Below are 22450 nucleotides of genomic sequence, written 5' to 3' on the forward strand. Positions count from 1 at the left end.
TGGGTTTGCTGCCCTATTCAAATGCCCAGAATTAAAGCTTGTGATATTGTCTATAGGGCATCTCAAAATACAAATATGAGTAAGGAAGGAACCCCTGATTATCCAGGAGTTGGTTTTAGCCTACTTTCCAGTAAGCTTATGAGATCACCCGGCATTCTGTGTGTGTGTTTCCGTGTGTCTCTCCCCCTCCATCAACTTTGCAATGCCTGGACCAATATGAACCAATTGGGTACAGTTGTAGGGACACATAGTGGCACCTCAACAGCGTAGTTTATGATTATGTCATCCACCCCGATCCAAGATGGCGGACACGTAAATTTTTGAGGCGCAAGTGGGCTAACTTGTGAACGACCTAACCGATTTGAACCAAATTTGCTACAGCTGTAGAGATTCATTGGGATGCCCACATGGCATGGTGTGTGATGATGTCATCAATTCCAATTCAAGATGGCAGCACGCGCGTGAACATCTGAGGCACAAGCTAGTTAATTTGCGACTGTCTAACTGATTTAAACCAAATTAGGTAGAGTTGCAATGAGTTACACATAGGGACACCTCAATGGCATAGTTTGTGATGATGTCATCCACCCAATCCAAGATGGCATTCACGTAAACTTTTGAGGTGCAAGTGGGCTAACTTGTGAACCGCTTGGCCAATTTAAACCAAATTTGATACAGTTGTAGAGACACATAGGAATGCCCTAATGGCATGATGTGTGATGATGTCATCCACTCCCATTCAAGATGGCGACTGCATGAACATCTGAAGCACAAGCAGGTTAATTTGTGGACTGCCTAACTTATTTGAACCAAATGGGTACAGTTGCAGTGAATGACACACACAGACACACCTCAGTGGCATAGCTTGTGAAGATGTCATCCATGCCAATTCAAGATGGTGGACACAAACTTTTGAGACATGAATGGGCTAACTTGTGAACCACTTAACCGATTTGAACCAAATTTGCTGCTGCTGTAGGGACACATAGGGACACCTCAATGGCATAATTTGTGATGATGTCATCTACCCCAATCCAAGATGATGGATGAGGCACAAGTGGGCTAAGGATGTGCCTGAAACGTTTTGGAGGCCATTATAGAAGCCTCCGAAATGTTTCAGCCACTGGGGCCATTTCAGAGGCGGCAGGGGTGTTCCCTTAAGGGTGGGGAAGGGTACACTTACCCCTCCCACCACATTTCCCCCACCGGCGCTCAATTGTATCAAAGCCCCTCAGGGTGGCAGCATTTTCATTTTTGCACGATGACAACAGGGTGGCAGGGAGGTATGCTGCCACCCCGTTGTCATCGTGCAAAAATGAAATTTCAAAGATCAGATTACTGATAGGAATGGCAACAGGATCCAATTTTGAGGACCTTCTTACAAGATTCAGCCTTGGAAGAAGTTTTTACTCCTCCTTGCAGGTTTTTTCACAGGACTCAGGACTCAAAACTCAGCTTTGCAAGAAGCTTTATTTCTCCTGTGTGTGTTTAGACATTAACAACCATATCTACTCACCATTGCACAATTGAAATTTCCATCAACGTTGGAACATCCACTTTATTTCATATGGACTTACATACACCATTTGTAGTACAATTGTGCTATTGTTCATATGTATACCTATTTTGGACATAGTTTACTGTCCTCCATTTGTGTCTAAATGTTTAACTCTGTGCAGGTGTAGAATTAAGTGCTATACCTATGGTAATTTGTCTGGGTTTCTAGATTTTTGATTGATATGTTCATGGTACAATACAGCAATTTGAACTAGTCATGTGGATACATACGTTTTGCCTCCTTTATTTGTAAGAGCCTTGGCCATTTTTTAAGTATTAGCAGTGTTGCCATTCCTATCAGTAATCTGATCTTTGAATTTTCATTTTTGCACGGTATTTTTCATCTTACGTTTTCTATTTGTTGTGCATTCCCTTTTCTTTCTTCTACCCCGTTGTCATCCTCAGCCAGAAGTGGCCAGAAGTACTGGGCATGTGTGTGCCCGTCTGCCGTGCATGCATGTGCACCCAGTATTTCTGGCCACTTCCGACCGAGGACAGCAATGGGGCGGCAGGGAGGTACACTGCTGCCCCAAGGGGCTTTGATACAATGGAGCGCCAGCGGGGGAAATGTGGCGGGAGGGTAAGTGCACCCTCTCTGCCTCCAAAACGCAGAGGAGCAGTTCTGGGCACATCCCTAAAGTGGACTAACTAATTTGAACCAAATTACATACAATTGTAGTGAGTGACACACAGGGACACCTCAATGGCAAAGATTGTGACGATGTCATCCACCCCAATTCAAGATGGTGGACACGTAAACTTTTGAGGGGCAAGTGCACTATCTTAAGGACTGTCTAACTAATTTGAACCAAATTTGGAACAGCTGTAGTGAACAACACACAGTGACACCTAAATGGTGCAGTTTGTAATGATGGCATCCACCCCAATCCAAGATGGAGGACACATGAAGATTTGAGGTGCAAGCGGTCTAACTTGTGCACCTTGATTTGCACCAAATTTAGTCCAGACGTAGAGACAGTGAAAGGAAAGTAGGCTGATTAGTTCTTGCTAGAACAACTTGTTCTCATTTGCAATTTCCCTTAACATTGGACATACTCCTTGAAGTATATCAATATAAGCAGTCAATATAAGTACCATGAGGTGCATCTTGCCCTCCAAGGCCTTTTCCCAAACTCATGCAGTCTACTTTCAGTGGAAAAGCCTTGACAAACCATACACTACCCACAAGGTCTTATCTTGCCTAACCATAGCATAAACAATTCTAAGATAAAATTAGTTTGCTGTACTAGTAAATTTGATGTCCATTTGTAAAGACAAGCCAGATCATAATAAATCAGTTTCAAAAAAGAGTTTCTGCTCACCAGTTGAACAAGACAAGTAATAAAATAATACATGTAATTATAATAAAAGAACAAACATTTACTCTGATAATACACACACACACACACACACCCCTTATTCACTCATGTTGACTTTGCTTCTGTAAAGTAAAGTAAAGTTGTGCTGTCCAGTCGGTGTCAACTCTTGGCAACCACAGAGCCATGTGGTTTTCTTTGGTAGAATACAGGAGGGGTTTACCATTGCCATCTCCCACGCAGTTTGAGATGAGGCTTTTCAGCATCTTCCTATATTGCTGCTGCCCAATATAGGTGTTTCCCATAGTCTGGTAAACATATCAGTGGGATTCGAACCAGCAGCCTCTTGCTCCCTAGGCAAGTTACTTCACCGCTGTAAGTCCTAATCCAGTTGCACAAGGAACAGGCTGCAGGGTCAGAGAGCCATGCTACTTTAAATCATTAATTCATATTTTCACTATGGGCAACTGATTAGCGTTCAGCAACCACAGTGTGACTCAGAATCAGAGGATCAGAACATTAAGTATCTGACTTGTGGAGGAAAAAACCTTAAACATAAGGCTACTGTTAATAATGTTTCCCAAATGCAATGATGCTTCTCTTAGCACCTCACGGCTAGTAAAGATTAAGATAAAATGAAGTTAGATGAAACTGGGATGCTAAAAAGGGCCAGTAACTGGTAGCAACAGAGATAAAAGGAAGCCAAAAAGCATAGTAATTGGCCTCCTGCAAAGGGCTGAAGATCTGTGCCAAACTTCCAGGAAGTGTAACAGACAGGTATAGAATAAGGAAGTGACAGGCGGGGGGAAATAGCCCACAACAGTATGCGTCTCAATAAACAGCCTAAAAGGTTTCTCAACGCACTAGACTAGAGCAGCCACCTCAGATCCAAGTTAGCCTCCTCAGCTGCCGGGATTAAATGCCTAGAGATAAACCATGACCTTGATAGCAGATGCATGGAGACTACTATCAAAACAAAATCTAGAGTAGCTCCTTCCAATTTCTGCTGATGAAATCTATTGTTCAGACTCTGACTTTTGTCTTCTTAAACATTTGCAACATGTGCAGCTGTTCAAAACATCTTAAACACACACCTGCACAGATGCCATTCAGGTCTCTGAACCCAAAGCCCAGTTCGTTACTCCAGAGCTTGGTCATGTTTAATCAAAGCTCATGGCAGGGAGCCGTTATTTGGAACTCACAGAACAATATTTGTTCCTCTTCGTACAGAGCCATTTGCTCCATGAGTTTGCAGTTTGAATTGATCCAAATATCCAGCAACACACATATCCATGAGAATTCTCTTGCACCTCATATGCCCACAGGAGACTGCCCATTTGGGAGAAGGGTTCAAGATCTCATCCTGGTAATCTATCTCGGTTAAATGCTGTTTAACTTCACGGATTTGACCGGGATTGCTCAGACACTCCAGGTTCTCATGCCATGCTCCACAGCAGCATGTGGGGCTTAGCTATTATGGTTAACTCTTTAATTGCGCTCATCATCATTGTGAAAACGCAACCAAAGCATGATGCACACTAGAAACATGTATACTAACAAACAACAGTCAAGACAGTTAGTCAAGCCTGTACCTGTGTCCTTCATGCATAGGAGATGACAAGGGCACTCTTTCACCAAAATTAATTTATAAGAACATAAGAAGAGCCCTGCTGAAACTGGCCCAGGGCCCATCTAGTCCAGCATCCTGTTTCACACAGTGGCCCACTAGATGCCTCTGGTGAGCCCGCAGGCAAGAGCTGAGGGCATGCCCTCTCTCCTGCTGTTACTCCCCTGCACCTGGGGAGTGACAGCAGGAGAACTGGGGATTCAGATATATCTTACCTCTGAGGATGGAGGTGGCCTATAGCCACGAGACTATAGTCATTGATAGACCTGTCCTTCATGGATTTATATAAACCCCTCTTAAAGGCATCCGGGCTGTTGGCTATCACCACATCTTGTTGCAGAGAATTCCTTTTGTCGCTCCTAAACGTCTTAGCAATCAGTTTCATGGGATGACCCCTCGTTCTAAAGTTATGTGAGAGGGAGAAAAACTTCTACCAAATTTCTCCACACCATGTATGATTTTATAGACCTCTATCATGTCTCCCCTTCAGTTGTCTTTTTTCTGAATGAAAAAGTTGCAGGTATTGTAGCCTTGCCTCGGAAGGAAGGTGTTATAGGCCCCTGACCATCTTGGTTGCCCTCTTCTGCACCTTTTCCAATTCTAAAATGTCCTTAAGATACGGTGACCAGAACTGCACGTGATCAGTACCCCAAATGTGGCCGCACAATAGTTTTAAATCAGGGCATTATATTATTAGCAGTTTTATTTTCAAACCTCTTCCTAATTATTCCAAATATGAAATTGACCTTTTTCACAGCTGCCGTACATGGAGTCAACATTTTCAACGAGCTGTCCACCATGACCCCAAGATCTCTCTCCTGATCAATCACTGACAGCTCAGACCTCATCAGCATATATGTGAAATTGGAGATTTTTGCCCCAGTATGCATCACTGCACACTTGCTAACATTGGATCACATTTGCCATTTTGTTGCCTGCTCCCCATTTGGAGAGATCCTTTTGGAGCTCCTCACAATCTCTTTTGGATTTCACTACCCTAAATAGTTTGGTGTCATCTGCAAATTTGGCCACCTCACTACTTACCTCAACTTCTTGATCATTTATGAATGAATTAAAAAGCACTGGTCCCAGTACAGATCCCTGGGGGACCCTACTTCTTACTTCCCTCCATTTAGAGAAGTGTCCATTTATACCTACCCTCTGTTTCCTGTCCCTCAACCAGTTACCTATCCACACATGAACCTGTCCCCTTATCCCATGAATATGAAGTTTTCTCAGGAGTCTTTGATGAGGAACTTTGTCGAAAGCTTTTTGAAAGTTCACGTATACAGGTGAAACTCGGAAAATTAGAATATCGTGCAAAAGTCCATTAATTTCAGTATTGCAAATTAAAAGGTGAAACTGATATATGAGACAGACGCATTACATGCAAAGCGAGAGAAGTCAAGCCTTAATTTGTTATAATTGTGATGATCATGGCGTACAGCTTATGAAAACCCCAAATCCACAATCTCAGAAAATTAGAATATTACATGGAACCAAGAAGACAAGGATTGTAGAATAGAACAATATCGGACCTCTGAAAAGTATACAGTGTACTGTGCTTGACTGGCCAGCAAACTCGCCTGATCTGACCCCATAGAGAATCTATGGGGCATTGCCAAGAGAAGGATGAGAGACATGAGACCAAACAATGCAGAAGAGCTGAAGGCCGCTAATGAAGCATCCTGGTCTTCCATAACACCTCATCAGTGCCACAGCCTGATAGCATCCATGCCACACCGCATTGAGGCAGTAATTGCTGCAAAAGGGGCCCAAACCAAGTACTGAATACATATGCATGCTTATACTTTTCAGAGGTCCGATATTGTTCTATTCTACAATCCTTGTCTTCTTGATTCCATGTAATATTCTAATTTTCTGGGATTGTGGAATTTGCATTACTGAAATTAATGGACTTTTGCACGATATTCTAATTTTCCAAGTTTCACCTGTACTATGTCAACTGGATTACCTTTATCCACATGCCTGTTGACACTCTCAAAGAACTCCAAAAGGTTTGTGAGGCACAAATTTACCTTTGCGGAAGCCATGCTGGTTCTCCTTCAGCACGGCCTGTTCTTCTATATACTTTTTATCCTTGAGAATGCTTTCCATCAACTTGCGTGGAACAGATATTAAGCTAACCGGCCTGTAATCGCCCAGATCCCCCTGGATCCCTTATTTAAAATCAGTGTTATATTGGCTACTTTCCAGTCTTCTGGTTCAGATCCTGATTGTAGGGATAAGTTATATGTTTTTGCAAGAATGTCCACAATTTCACATTTGAGTTCTTTAAGGACTCTAGGGTGGATGCCATCTAGCCCTGGTGATTTGTTTTTTAATTTTTTCAGACAGTTTTAGAACTTCAGCTCTGGGCAGTATATAAATGTAACTCAGTTCTTTAGCCTCTTTCCCTGAGAAGTTTGGTTCAGGCACAGGTATTCGCTCAATATCCTCTGCCATGAAGACAGATGCAAATAACTCGTTTAGCAATCTCCATAACCTCCTTAATAATCCCTTTCAGTCCCTCATCTAACAGACCAACAGCGTCCCTGGCAGGTTTCCTGCTTCTGATGCTTTCTTCTTCTTTTTTTAATTCTCCTTGACGCTTTTCGCTTGTTCTTCAAACTCTCTTTGTGCCTCCCTTAGGAACATAGAAAGCTGCCATATACTGAGTCAGATCCTTGGTCCATCTAGCTCAGTATTGTCTACATAGACTGGTAGCAGCTTCTCCAAGGTTGCAGGCAGGACCCTCTCTCAGCCCTATTTGGAGAAGCCAGGGAAGGAACCTGAAACCTTCTGCTCATCCCAGAGCGGCTCCATCCCCTAAGGGGAATATCTTACAGTGCTTACAGAGCAAGTCTCCCATTCAGATGCAACCAGGGCAGACCCTGCTTAGCTGACAAGTCATGCTTACTACCACAAGACCAGCTCTCCTCTCCCCCTTATTGTCTCCTTGCATTTATTTTGCAAGAGTTTGTGTTCAGTGTTCCCTGTAACAGGGATTTCCAGATGTTGTTGACTACATCTCCCATAATCCCCAGCCAAAGGCCATTACAGCTATGGGTACTGGGATTTGTAGTCAACAACATCTGGGAATCCTTGTTACAGGGAACACTGCTTATGTTCCTTTCTGTTCTCTTCATTTGGGCAGGCCTTCCAATTTCTGGAAGAGTTTCAGCTCCTTATCCAATTCTGCTCTGTCTCTGTTTTATCTGACGCATTACACCCTCTCACCTTAAGGGATGGCATTTGCTGAACTGGATACTGCCCAGCTCCTGTTGGCTATCCCCCAAGCATCATTTTAAAAGCTGCTCTGCAAACATTTTAATTTTAAGCACCAGCAGTCAGGTTCCGTCTTGGTTCAAGTGGTGCCCTTTCCTTTTGTACAGGCTCATTTTGTCCCAAAATGTATGCCAGTGCTTAACAAATCTAAACCCCTCCTCCTGGCACCTCCATCTCATCCACTCATTGAGACCCCTCAGCTCCGCCTGTCTTGCTGGCCATGAGCATGGAACAGGTAGCATTTCTGAGAATGCTTCCTCGAGAGTCTGGACTTGAATATGCTACTTAACAGCCTAAATTTGGTTTCCAGGACCTCCCAACTGCATTTCCTGACATCGTTGGTGCTGCCGTGCACCACAACAGCTGACTTCTCCCCAGCACTGCCTAACAGCCTTGTGAGGTCTGCAACTTTCACACCAGGCAGGCAAGTCACTGTGCACCTACATGTGGGTCACAGACCCAGCTCTCTATACCCCTAATGATTGAATTGCCCATTACTAGGAGCCCCCCCCCCCCAGGAGTATCCTATGTGAGACGATATGGGCTCATCATTCATGGAAGGGGTCCCTTCTAAAGGAGCATTTCCTTCTTCCTCAGAATGATATCCTCCTTCCCCGAGACCTTCATTCTCCCTGACAGCAGAGGAGCCATTAGCCCAAGAGTGGCATGCCTCTATCACATCCTTGAAGGTGTCGTCCATAAACCTCTCTGAGCTTCTACAGGTCAATCACCTTGGCTTCGAAGGAACAAACTTGTTCACTGAGAGCCAGGAGCTCCTTGCACTGAGCATACACCCATGACTTCTGCCCATCCAGCAAATAGTCATACGTTTAACACTCTGTGCAATACACTATGAAGCACCCCCTCCTCTGCTGGCTTTCTGTCTTTATGGTTTGTTTTGTTGGCAGTTTAGTGTATTTGGAGATTATTTGAAAATTAGGTCTCAGCTGCAGTTGTCAGCTGTTCAGCAGTTTAAACTTTCTTTTCTTAGAATATGAAAGATGGAGTAGTACTTACCTTCTCTTCCACTGGGCTCCTAGTGATCAAGGGGGCTCCTTTCAAGCTTTCCAACACACTTCCCTGCTAAACACCATGCAAAACTCTTATGACCCTATTTGTTAATTCCTGTTTGCTAAACTCTGTTTGCTAAGCTCCTTGACCATTGCCGCTTATGTAGAATGTAGGCTTCAAATGGAGGCAAACAGGCTCAATAGGAATGTGCCCCCTCGCAAGAGCTGTTGGTGTGATTCACCACAGACCTAGCTGGCTCCTCCCACCATCTCTCTCCAGACAAGAGAGCAACTAAAACTGAATGCTACACAGCCCCCAAAACTAGCTCTGGAAAAAAGCGAACACAGACAAACACACCAAGACTTCTCCCCTAAAGAGATACCAGCCCTTCAAAATCTGCCCCTCCTCTTGTTTGTTTGTTTGTTTGTTGAAAATGTGTTTTGTTTTTAAAAGAAAAGCGTGCTACCTTCTCGGGTGGCTTCTTCTCTTTCCAGAGTAGGCTTCAAACTGAGGCAAACAAGCTCAACAGGAATGTGGCCCTCTCCCTGATAGTATGTACTGGGCTAGCTAATTTTTCCAGTGACTGAGCCTCCCCATTTCACCCACCACCAAGCTAACTCTCACATCCATCGCACGATGTTACCCCAATGTTTTTATGGATCAAATTACTGTCACAAATTTATTATCCTTTCATTCTTCATATATGATTGACCAAGGGAGAGAGGAGGGTGGACAAGGGCAGTTTTACTTCATGAACGCATTTGAAACTTCTTCATTAAGTTCCTAATATATCTTGGACCACACCTGATCTGCTCCCAAGCAACCCATGACTCCCAGGTTTCAGATTTTCTGTCCTTGGCAAACATGGAATTGGTCCCTCCAAATATTCAGAGACTAAGTTGTGTAGAAAATATATGAATGTGTATGGTTGTCTTTCCATTTGCAAATTAGAAAAGTGCATACTTTAGGCAAAGTAGGTGGATATACTAATGTGGAAGCCATGTGATCTAGCTTGAAAATATATATGCATCGAACAGGAGAGCAGAAACTCAAGTTCTGTTTCCCCTTCTGACATTCTCACGGAGCATTTTTGTCTGCTCCTTTCCTCAAAACAGTATCAGAATTACAAGTTGCAACAGCTACATTTACACTGGTTATTTCAATAAGGAACTAAGTGCTCTGAAAATTTCGCTCTCCATCCAAGACAAGATTATCCTTCTGTGCCAAAGATTCAGTCTGTAAAGTGGGGAAATACGTTTCATTTGGTAAAGCACTTCAAAATCTTGATGAAAGAATCCTTACCCATAAAAGCCTTGGGCGTGCGTCCGTGCCGCCCGTGTCTTTTTCGCCCGTTCTGGGCATGCGCGGAGATGGGCGGCCATGTTGGACCCGGCCGCCGGTGGGCGACTGGCCCCGATGGCGGCGGCTGCCGCCACGGGAGACCAGAAGGAGCAGAAGCGGCGGGCGGAGAGTGCGGCCGAGGCGGCGGCGGAACCGCGGCCTCGGCCAAAGGAGTGCGGGCCAAGGAGGCGGTGGCCGTGGCGGGGCGACTGGCTCCGATGGCGGCGGCTGCCGCCACAAGAAACGGCGGGCGGAGAGAGTGCCCGAGGCGGCAGCGGAGGTGTCGGCCCAAGGAGTGCACCCGAGGCGGGTGAGGCAGCAGCGGGAACCGCCCCCCCACTAGAGCCCGTTATTACAACGGGCTTACACATACTAGTACATTACATAAAAGCAAAGAGAGAGAGATTACCATTAGTCAATTAGTTGTTATTAGTCAATAAAGCTTGATACAGTGCATTTATAATTTGTATATATATCCACAGATATATCTGTACCTTTGATCTGAACTACCTGGTCCTAATCTAGAAAATATCTGGACACTAAACATTCAGACATTCAATTGTAGCTTACAGATTTATCATACTGGCAAAGATATAAGTAATAATTATACAAAAAGAATATTTTTCAAATCAAGATGACCTCTGCCTATGTGGCAGCTCATATAATGCTGACAGTCGAATCTAGACCCAGAACTGAATACAGTGTCCTTGGAGGAAGACCAGATCAGTCACCTATGCCAGCACATAAAAGAATTAAGATGAGTCAACATACCCTCATGAATATCCTGAGGCTGCTACCCTGTCAGACAGTCTGCTGAGTTGGGGGACCCAATGCCCCCTGAGCTGGCTCCACCACCATCTCCCCAAAAAGCAGAGATGGCAAAGAGCCTGAACAGAAGCCCAGATCAGAAGGCATAGCACACACCTGGTAGCACAAGGCCAGTCATATCTGAGTCTTACACAGGAAGAGGAAGCAAGGAATCCGGATCCGTGCCCCCACAATGCTCCAGGAAGTCACACAGCAAGAACAGCAATAAAATATTCTGATGCTGCCTAACTGTTGGTGGTGCAACACCTCCTTCTGCCCAGCTCCTTATGATCAACTCAGATTCCTTCACTGGAAAGCTTCTTTGCTGCTTCAGGCCCTGCTCTTGTCTTGTTGGACAGCCCCCGTGTCTCACCAATGTAACAGGGAATCTAGCTACGTCACTCAGGGTTGGCTGGAATGGGACAAATGGGTTTGCAGTGAGGAATTTTAAAATTTTGTAAAATCAAAAACTGCCTATTGGGGATCACAAATACAGCTGGTCTTACCTCTCATTCCCATTCCAAGTAGTAGAATCCATTCCCACAGCTGGAGGCCACACATCACCTGCCGCTCTGTTTCATTCTCCCTTTATGTACATAAATGTTTCCAAGCAAAAATATAAAATGCTAGTTATTACCTTTAAAGCCCTAAATGACTTAGGTCCGGGTTACCGGAGAGAGTGCCTTTCTCTACAAGATCCCCACCGCTCATTAAGATAATCATGAGGGGGCCATCTTTGGGTGCCACCAGTTCTTCTTGTGCCAACCTGGGATCCGGTCTTCTCATTTGTTGCCCCTGGGTTGTAGGGCGCTTCCCATGGATATAAGAGGATCATCTTCCTTGGCCTTCAGGAGAGCCCTGAAGACCAATCTTTTTAGCATGGCTTTTAATATCTAGTTTTAGTTTTAATTTTAAACTGGTTTTAAATGTTTTCTGATTTTAATTGTTTTATTATGGGTTTTTTATTTTAATGTAAACTGCCTTGAGGCACTTTACATTAAAGAGCTGTATATCAATTGAATGAATGAATGAATGAATGCAACTAATGTGCACTCAATGCTTCTTCCCTATCCTAAGTCGGAACCACCTAGCAATCTTGAAGTACCGATTCTTTGTGAACAGAGTTTCGGTGCTCCTGGAACAAGGTGTGGGAACTGAACACCAAGCACTGGAACATGTTGGGGAAGTCCAAAACATGTTGCTGCTTGAAGCAAAATATAATATGACCCCCTCCACACCTGAGGCTAGGTGCTCAGTATTCACTGCCCAGGCATGCAATGCAAGCACTCTTGGTAGAGGTGTCATTAGGGGTAGCCCATGGGGCACAGGCCCTCAATGAACTGATCAGAGCCCCAAATCTCATCAGCCACCTGGCTCCTCCATGACCTCTTCCAGAAAGGAAGTACAGCAGTGGTGGCACTTGCACAGAGCGTGGGAGAGAGCTCTCAGCCTCACCTAGCTCTCTACAACTTCCACCTTCACAGGTGCTGCATTATAATACTAGAGACTTTTTAAAAAACATACATCATTATTCGGGGGTGGGGGTGGGGGTTGTTATGATTGAGTTTAATTATCAAGAAGAGGGCTGTGGGTCCAGGCCTTTTAAGTATCTCAGACTATGCCACCAAGCCAGACAGTGGTTGCGGAGATGTCCCTATCTTGCATCATGATTTGATGCATGGCCAGAGACCCAGAAGCACCACACAAGCTCCCCACAGCTCATTCCCAGCTGGCATTTCATTGCTGGGTAACTGTTTTTTCCCTTTTCTCAAGCTCAAGGGAAAGGAAAGAACAACCTGCTGGCAATGAAGCACTAGCTGGGAATGAGCTCCAGAGAGCTCACGCGGACCCAGTTCAGTTCAGACCCAACAGGCAGGCTTGGACTGGCCCACAGGGCAACAGGGCATATTCCTGGTGCGCCTCACCTGCGGTGTGCCCCTGCACCCCGCCGCACTCAGCAGCAGTGAGTACTCCCATCCTTAAGTACCCATTCTGTTAAAAACCCAGCACCCTCCCCACATACATTCCAATGCCCTCTCAGTGCCCCCAGTCCGGCCTTGTTCTATCCACACCCCCTTATAGGTCACATGCAAGGGGGCGCAGACAAAGACAGGGCTGCGTGAGCCCTCCAAAGCTCCTTTCCCAGCTGTGCTTGTTGCTGGGTCTGTGTTTTGTTCATTCAGAGGAAACAAACAAAATATACACAGCCAGCAACCCACACAGCTGGGAAAAGAGGGCCAGCTGGCTGGGGTGAGTCAGGTGGCCTCGCAGGAGCTAGGCGACTTGGGTTCATTGAACCCATCTGCTCTATTATAGCGTCACCCCTGTTAGATAGTACAAAGCCTTCTGGCTAATGGCAGAAGCCAGAGTGTGGTTCCCTCACTTCTACAAGTGTTGGCCAACTGACCACAAAAGGCATCACTGGATACAAACAGAGCCATGTTTCTAGTCCCATCTATGCTTTTTATTTTTAAAAGACAATACATAAACATGAATAATAAAACTGATACATAATGACATCCATTAACCATCCTTCCAGATATGTAAGTAATTAGATGAAGGAGAATGACTAAAATTATCTTGATTTGTGAACAGAATAAAATCTGACCATATCATGAAAAAATCATTAGAATTAGCTTGACCCACTCGAAGATGAATAATATGGGTCAATTTATCAGATATGGCAATATGCCACATAGACTGATACCAAGATGTCAGAGACATGGTTTTATGCTTTCATAGTCCCATCTTTGCTGAGCAAATCTTGTTCATGATGGCCATTCTGTTTGGCCTGCACCTAGCAAATTAGCCACCGGTCACGTCAAACTCACTAATAAAATTACTTGGCTACTCAAATAAATTATTTTTAGTACTCTTCTTGAATCTTTCTAAGTTTTTCTAAAATCTAAACACCATCCCTTCCCAATTCCACAATCACTACAATGTAATATTAGGCAACAATTTCAGCATCTCACAAACTAATCACAACTTAATAGGCAAGCCAATTTAATTCCATTGTGCTACTACCTGGAGTATTTTCACTTTCCCACTGACATACTAATAATTATTTGCACTCCTGCAGTTCCTCTATCTCAAGGTCTAATAGCACTTCATGAACAAAAGGTTAATTTTACCACTTGTGTTCTGCTTAAGCACCACCTAAGAATACATGATTGAACACTAGAATCCTTACTATTATCTGTTTATCAGAACATTAATGCTGAAGATTAGGCTCATTGCAAACTCTTATTTTTATAGCACAGCACTGGAATAATAATAAAATATATCCACATGATTAGATATTCCCAGGACTATTACCACAAAGTAAACAACCACAATTTTTAATTGCTCAATTAGAATAAAACAACCTTGCTTGATCTTGAAACAAGATTATAGCTACATTTTACTTTGGGAATGATACTGTACCTAAAATTAAAGGTTACTGTCTTCAGATCATCTGATGGTATGGAACTGGGGGGTGGGGGGAGAGGGAAAGAATTATTTTCATCTCTCCTACTAGAAAAAAAGAACAAACAAATCCTGGCAAAAGTGATAGTAGTATGTAGGATTAAAGGCAGAACAAGCAATGACTATTTAATTGCTCATAATTGCATATGATTTTGGTTGGCAAAAATCCAAAGCACCATGGAAACTAAAGAAACCATTGGCACCAAATAGCCTATCCATTTTTAAATGTCTTTATGGGAAAACGTAGTGCAGTATATTTGAAGCAGCAGCATCATAACCGTACACCAAGCAACTGAACCACATTTGGCAGAGGCCAAGGATACAAAATGTGGCCTATGTGCCATCCCTTTCTTGAAGAATTTCAGGCCATTCTCCATTATCTTTGCCCTGTGCAATTGCTCCAGACAGGCACCTGACACAAGAATGAAGTGGGCAAGCCACAGTACACTGAAACACTCCTGGTGTCAAGATTCAGCCCTGCTCACCTAGTAGAGAACCTTCAGATGAGGCTGAGGACCTGGATGGACTTCAGGGGGAATCCTCAGATGAGGACCCAGAAACAGCCCCAGCAGAATTCCAGGGGAAACCTCTGCCCTTGCCAGAGAAAGATGAACCCCAAAACCAGAGAGGAGGACAACTGTGGTCCCCATCCCACAGACCCTTTCCCCCAAGAACAGGCCTTAGAGAGCACAGCGGAAACTCCAGGACCACCAGGAGATGTGGCTCTCCAACCTTATGGGTCCTTCCTCCTCTGCCAGAACCTCAGGAGGATCCACAAGAGCCTGAAGGGGATGTACCCCCAAGCCCTCAGGAGTGGAGATGCCAGCAAGCATGCTCTACCTTGCAGGAAAAACAGAACAGTGCATGCTTAGCAGCTAACCACCACCAGCAGATCAGCCCGCTCATGAGCAAGAGGTCTCCCCGCATGCAGACATCAGAGCCAGGCCCAGCTGCTGCTCATAAATGACCAAGAGGCCTGCTGTCAGCTGCAGGGGTTATAAACTCCCCAGAAACCTAAGATGACTGCTGAAACAGCTTTGCTAGCTGTAGTCTCCAGCGCCTCACCCTCCCAACCAATGCCTTATCTGTGTGCCCAGATTTCCTGCAAATGTACATGGTTATGTTTATCCACACAGCAGATATAAGCTATCTATTTTTAAAAATATTGTTTTAATTGTTTTAATGTGCTTTACTGTATTGTTTTAAATTGCTGTACACCACCTCAGGATGTATGTATTAGGCAGGTCATAAATGTAATTTATGAACATCATAACATCATTATGAATTACATTCATAAATGTAATTTTCATGTATTGGGCAGTTCATAAATGTAATGAATGAATAAATAAAAATAAGTGACTGTTCCAGAGTCAACCAATGAGTTTCATGGCTGAACAAGGATTTGAATTCAGGTCTCCCTAGTCCAACACTCTAACCACTACACCACACTGGTGAACAGAACTTTTATAGAAGTATAATATATTGTGCAACTGTCCCAGTATAACTATTGAATAACATCAATGGTGAAGAGAAACACTTCACTTCCCTTTAAAAATAGTAACAAAACCACACCAGGCATAGGGAAGGGTAGTGTTGTTGTTTTAAAGGGTGCTTTCTTATCCAATATACTACATGTGCACGTGTGTAGTTTTAATGGGGGCAGGGGGGCCTGACAAAACTTCCCTTTCCTAAATATTTTAAGAGTGTTGCAGGAATGGGGTAGAAAAGTCAGTATTTTATATCTTTTGTTAAGGATGTAGACTCCTCTTTCCATCACCAGAGCATACATCTCTCTTTTTAAGTTTCCCCCCTGTAGAATCAATCCTCTCTCATTATATTTGTACAATTTGTATTGATTCAGGACTGTGTATAGCACCAGTGTCATTCCAAAGAGAAAGACTACCTGTCTGAAGCATCAAATGATATCTTTTCACACTTGTGATTTATCAGAGGTCAAACCTTATGAACACACACAGCTATTTATGATAATAAACAATATTTTTCAGATCAGATGTTCAGCTACATTGAATCATGTGGAATCAACTAGTCCATGAATCTTTGGACCAGGCCTAGCATCTTCAGACTATCAAGTGATAACTGAGGACTGTTTCACACATTAAATAGCAACCAACCTGTGTTTGCTACTACAGTGCACTCAACAGGGAGCCCTAACGAATTTCAGCTCCCTGGCAAATATGTATACTATCTATGAGCCATTATCATCATCATTATTATTAATTCTCATAGATGTGCTGTCGTAAATCTGTTAGCTCGGCTAACCCAACAGGATTTACAACCCCCTTCAGCACTCCTCCTGTGAGATAACAGAAAGCAGCAGCGAAACTTCAAGAAGGAAAAGAAAAGAAAAGGCTCACAAAGAAAATAGAAAATGAATTAACTGAACTGAACTGAACTAGGTACCCCCCTCTAACAATAACTGAGTAATAAGTGAAAAGAAAACACAAAGCAAGGAATGAAATGAGTGAAAGACACCAGAACAAGGAATTAACAGAACAAAGCAGGAAAGTATAAACAAGGCAAACTGGAACTCAGAAAAGTCCGGAATGTAAATAGCACACTGTCTGCCGCCAGCAAAAGTTGCAAACAGCATCTGAGCAATTGAGAGACTGCTAAATATATATGGCTCAAGAGAACCAGCAGCCTATCAGGCTTCCCTGAGTCAGCACTTCGGCTTCCTCTCTTGTCAGTGTTGAATCCTGGTGACCACAAAGCCATGTGGTTTTCTTGGTAGAATACAGGAGTGGTTTACCATTGCCTTTCTCCCATGCAGTATGAGATGATGCCTTTGCAATTGTCACTGAAGTGAGCATCCGCCTCCAGCACCTTCCTATATTGCTGCTGCCACCGATATAGGTGACTACAAATATATATTTACTAGGATCAGTCTGGGAAGCACACTGGTGAGGATTCGAACTAACAGCCTCTTGCTCCCTAGGCAAGGTGCTTCTCCTCAGTCAATTACCTTCACAAACATGCTTCCTATTACACAAGTTAAATCTGGCTTACCGTAACAGAATTGCTGCTCCTTTTCTTCATGGGCAATTGAGAACTGCAGTGCCCTGCCTTGTTTTCCTGTGTGTGAAAGGTTATGGCAGACTTTTCATACCTATTTCCCTTAATCCATACATAAGGTCTTCAAATGGTTAATAGTGTCTTCCAGTGCTGGAGACTCGAACTAGTTTGATTCACCACTCACTACCAAGGTTAGGAATTCTGTGAAGATATAGGAGAGTTTCTGTCCTCACATTCTCCATTTCCGCTTAACACCGGCTTCTTGCATACACAGCAGCTGCTCCAGTACAGGTACGTTCCCCATTCAAAGTAACGCCGGCAACAGCTTTGCACACGAATGTTCAGCCACAGCTAAAAGTCTTGGATTGCTACATTTCATTGCATGCCATGCTGGAAACAGCATCCAGTCATTAGTACAGTAAATGCATGTGTGAGGTGTCTAGCATGTTAGAGATATCATGGTCAAGGAAGGCCCTCCAGCTGTTGTAGGACTACAGCTCCCATTACCCCCAGGCACAGTGGTCAATAGTCAGAGATGATGGGAATTGTAGACCAACATCTGCACGAAGGGCAAAGTTCTGCATCTCTGTGGTGAAGCACAACAGCTAGCTGTCCCTCAGCAACTGTGATGTGTTTGGGGGGGAAACCGCAAGCACACAAGTTCCTTGTTTTAACACCCCCACCTGCCCAAGAGCATGCAGTGACTAACTCCTTCCAGATAACTTCTCTTTATCACATCTTTAGTCATGCCTTCTGGCCATTTACAGAATACAAGTTTGCCAGGATCTATCCCCGTAAACTGTGAAGTTCCTCTGACATTTCTGGCATGCCAGACTGTGGAGATTTCCCCCTGCCCCCAGGGTCTGAATTTTAAAATCCACAAAAGCTTAACTCTCCTGAAAAGCAATGCCACTTTTAACTGCCAAGTATTTTGTAGGGTGTTTTTAAAAAACAAAAACAAAACAGAAATTGGACCAAGTTAAAAAGCTATCCACATTTCCAATGCTATTCATTCATTAATTTGGTGCCTTTTGTGAGCTGCTGAATACTGTCCAAAACAACAAATGGCACAATCCCTGCTGCCCACAGAGCCTCCAGCAACAGGCTGCAATCCTGCACCTACTTACTCATGCATCAATTCCATTTATTTCAACAGGCTTCAGTGTAAGCCATTTAGTGAAGAACTGCATCCTATTAAGACAAGTAGTTCAAAGATGAAGGGAAAGGACAAGGCTTCACACAACTACAAAGATGGGCAAGGGGAAAGTTAACTGGCACATAGCTTTAAATAGGAGAGGAAGTCTATCTTATGGACCTAGATGGGGTTCCTAAATCATGTCTAGATACAATGTGCAAAAAGTGGGGTGAGGGGGGACATACCTGCAATACACCAAATTACAATCAGATTTGGCCAGGCTCTTACATCCCGATACATACAAGAGGAGATACATAACAGCCTTCTGCTGGTGCCCAGCCAGATTTCAAATAGTGCATAGCCACTCTTCTCATGAAATCCCCCCCACCTGCTTTCCATGCCACAAGTAGTGTAACTGGCTGTCCCAGCCCACGCTATCTATGAGTGCTGCATCCTTCCACCTCGGTTTTTAGGTACTTGTGTTTTTATCCGTTGTCAGGGAAACACGAGATTTCTACTGTTGAAGTTTAGCATCTAGATCAGAATTGTTAGAGACAAATCAGTTTAGAAATGTAAAGGTAACGCATTGGATGTCTTTGAAGCCTAGAGGTCAGGATTTGATGTGATTCAAATCAAATGTCAAAATCACATTTTGGTAATGTTAAAATGACATTTAAAAAAACAAAACACTTATACTGCTATTATTATTTGGGAGGGTTATGTCCACAGAAAAGTAAACATATTTCATTCCATATTTTGTTTTTTTAAAATAAGCACCACCTATCAAGCTTTATTCACCATTAAAGATGCAACTGTTAAATCACTTCCTCCAAAGTAGTGATGTGAACATGTTTCAGAAAGCAATTTCATTGTATCTGCTTAAGGCAGAACTTTCTCATATTTGTTCCAAAGTAAAAGGTTTTCTCAAAGCTTTTACCAAGGTGATCTTGAACCCATTTTACTGTCACATCTCATAATCCAATGCAATTTTAGAATAGCCAGGATAACTACAGATCTGATCCAAAGAGTGTAGGTAACACAAGGGAACATAGGAAGCTGCCATATACTGAGTCAGACCATTGGTCCATCTAGCTCAGTGTTGTCTACACAGACTGGCAGCAGCTTCTCCAAGGCTGCAGGCAGGAGTCTCTCTCAGCCCTATCTTGGAGATGCAAGGGAGGCTGCCTTGCATCATTCCAGCGCAGCTCCATCCCCTAAGGGGAATATCTTACAGTACTCACACATGTAGTCTCCCATTCAAATGCAACCATGGCAGACCCTACTTAGCAAAGGGGACAAGTCATGCTTGTTACCACAAGACCAATTCTCCAGTTGTAACATTTGCTGCAAATATGCCTTTATTCAAATGTCCAGTGGTAACTTTTTCCAGCAAAGATTGCAAGTCCCTGATGAGCAACTTCTTTTAGTGGCAGGTCATATAAATTCCAGTCCTTTACCTAATGGTGCAGTGGGGAAATGACTTGACTAGCAAGCCAGTTTCCAGTTCAAATCCCTGCTGGTATGTTTCCCAGACTATGGGAAACACCTATATCGGGCAGCAGCAATATAGGAAGATGCTGAAAGGCATCATCTCATACTGCGCGGGAGATGGCAATGGTGCAATCTCCCATCAATGCAAACCCCTCCTGTATTCTACGAAAGATAACCACAGGGCTCTGTGGTCACCAGGAGTCAACACCGACTCGACAGCACACTTTACATATAAATTCCACACAATGCAATGTGTTACATACAAACATGCTTGTGCTCCACTGACTGACAGTGGTATCAAAACTTGAAAATATTTCTCCAACATGTAGACAGATGGATTTTTGTGCATGCATAAAACCCACCATGAAAACTAGGTATGTCTAAAAATTGGATATTTTTACCTCTCTTCTGAAATTTAGGACCGAGTCTACCCAATAGCAGCCAACGCAGAACAAGACAAAGCACAGGTAGGATGCAATATCCTATGGACTTCTCATGTTCATGCACTTCAAATCACCTCTGAGCAAATTCAAAAGTGTAGAAATGTTCTTCCATTCCCTGAACGCTTCAGAATGCAAGGGACAGAATGGTGTGTGAAAGAATCCCCAAGTTAAAACAAAACAAAACAAAAACAGAACAGAGAAAGCTAGGAGAAAGCTAGCTGTAATTCAGTGGCATGCTAGCTTTCCTCATGTAGGGAAATTTTTATATTAGGGAACAAACATCTAATTCTCAGTCTGAAGGAAGAGCTATGCTGCATGTACATTTCAATTGGCTCTTCATTTGAAGGGGCAGAGGGGAACCTGGCAAGTGAAATGTGCAACTCCAACCCCGTGTTCAGGGTCTTATATACCTGCTCTGCATTATCTCCCAATTCAATGCAACACATTGTTTTGCCAGGCTTTTGTCTGGTCTGATTCTAAAAGTCTGTCTCTTCTTCAGCTTTGATGTGGTTCTTGTATCAGTTGTCATGGTAACACTAAGCTTCTCCCTTTTGCTTGCTAATGTCTAGAACTGTGTTTCCATAGTGACAGAGAAACCTTAGTATTTTAATGGCAATGAATTTATAACAGCACTGTTAACATACTACTAGCAGCAATAGCTAAATCTGCCAAAAATGTCAACAGCACCACACCCCATTAGGAATGGGATCGGGACAGTGAGGCCATGAGAGGGCCTCTCCTCATTATTTTCAAGTGGCATGACAGAAAAAGGGCCAGGGGTAACAGTCTAAGCTGCCCTAGAACTTGGACAAAGCAAGTCATAGGAACATAGGAAGCTGCCCTATACTGAGTCAGTCCATTGGTCTATCGTATCGAGCTCAGTATTGTCTTCACAGACTGGCAGCAGCTTCTCCAAGGTTGTAGGCAGGAATCTCTCAGCAGTGTTCTCTCTAATTTTTTTTCATTTGTGTGCGGAATGACTTTTGTTCTGGGCAGGAGTATCAAGGCAGTATGTGCGTACATGCATTCAGAATGGGTCCTTCCTGATTCAACTTGAGCGGGATCTAAAATTAACTGAGTGGACATCAGAAAAAACTTGTGAGCGCAGGCATTGCGCATACCTTAGAGGGAACACTGTCCTCAGCAGGGAGGGAACTTGGAACCTTTTGCTCTTTCCAGAGTAGGAATCTCTTACAGTGCTCACACATCAAGCCTCCCATTCATATGCAACCAGGGCAGACCCTGCTTAGCTAAGGGGACAAGTTATGCTTGCTACCACAAGACCAGCTCTTCTCTCATAGTCCACCACATTAATTCTCTGTCAAGCATTTTCCCCTCCCCTCGTTTCTGTCCTCAGAGAGTACCCTCAGCAAGCAGCATCATATTCCTCTTTGGGTTCTGTATAGTCCCAACAATAAGCACTAACTTACACATTAAATATTAGCAGGACACATATTCAACCAGCCATCTAAACATTTAATGCTGGGACCTCATGTATGCAGATTTCTTTTCCCCCTATCACTGCACAGAGATGACACCTAAAAAAAAATAATGCTGTTTTCTTGAAGACTTGGAAGTATTTCACAGCTAGAAACTTGACCTATTGACCGTTTTAGGAGGCTGCACTATTTACAAGGTACAGAAACAGCAAAAGCATCTGGCACTCCATGACCTCTCAGAAACCATGAATTTCCCCTACCAGCTACCACCATAGTTTGCTGCAGAACAGAGGAACTACGATTCACTCAGTACCGTTCCCCACTTCAAGAAATGTTGTCTCCTTATGCACTCAGCTGTAGACTAAAACAAGAACTGATACTTGCCTGGTACTTCTCCATGTGTCACCCATCTGCATCTTATTAAAGCACAACACTGCTCTCTCATATTTAGCAGGCCAAATATACTTACAGAGAAAGCGCGATCATAGAATAAA

The 22450-nt window shown here is 43.6% G+C and overlaps 1 protein-coding gene across 11 annotated transcripts in view; it reads left to right on the forward strand.

Moving 5' to 3' along the window:
- Nucleotides 1-22450, forward strand: part of LOC128322692 (androgen-induced gene 1 protein-like) — a 96542-nt gene that overhangs the window by 3566 nt on the left and 70526 nt on the right. For all 11 annotated transcript variants that reach the window (XR_008305890.1, XR_008305889.1, XR_008305888.1 and 8 more), the window contains exon 2: nucleotides 20494-20541. The gene's annotated coding sequence lies outside the window, so the exon portion shown is untranslated. The remainder of the gene's footprint in view (nucleotides 1-20493; nucleotides 20542-22450) is intronic.

The sequence above is a fragment of the Hemicordylus capensis genome, chromosome 4 (assembly GCF_027244095.1).
Source record: "Hemicordylus capensis ecotype Gifberg chromosome 4, rHemCap1.1.pri, whole genome shotgun sequence".
Taxonomy (NCBI): domain Eukaryota; kingdom Metazoa; phylum Chordata; class Lepidosauria; order Squamata; family Cordylidae; genus Hemicordylus; species Hemicordylus capensis.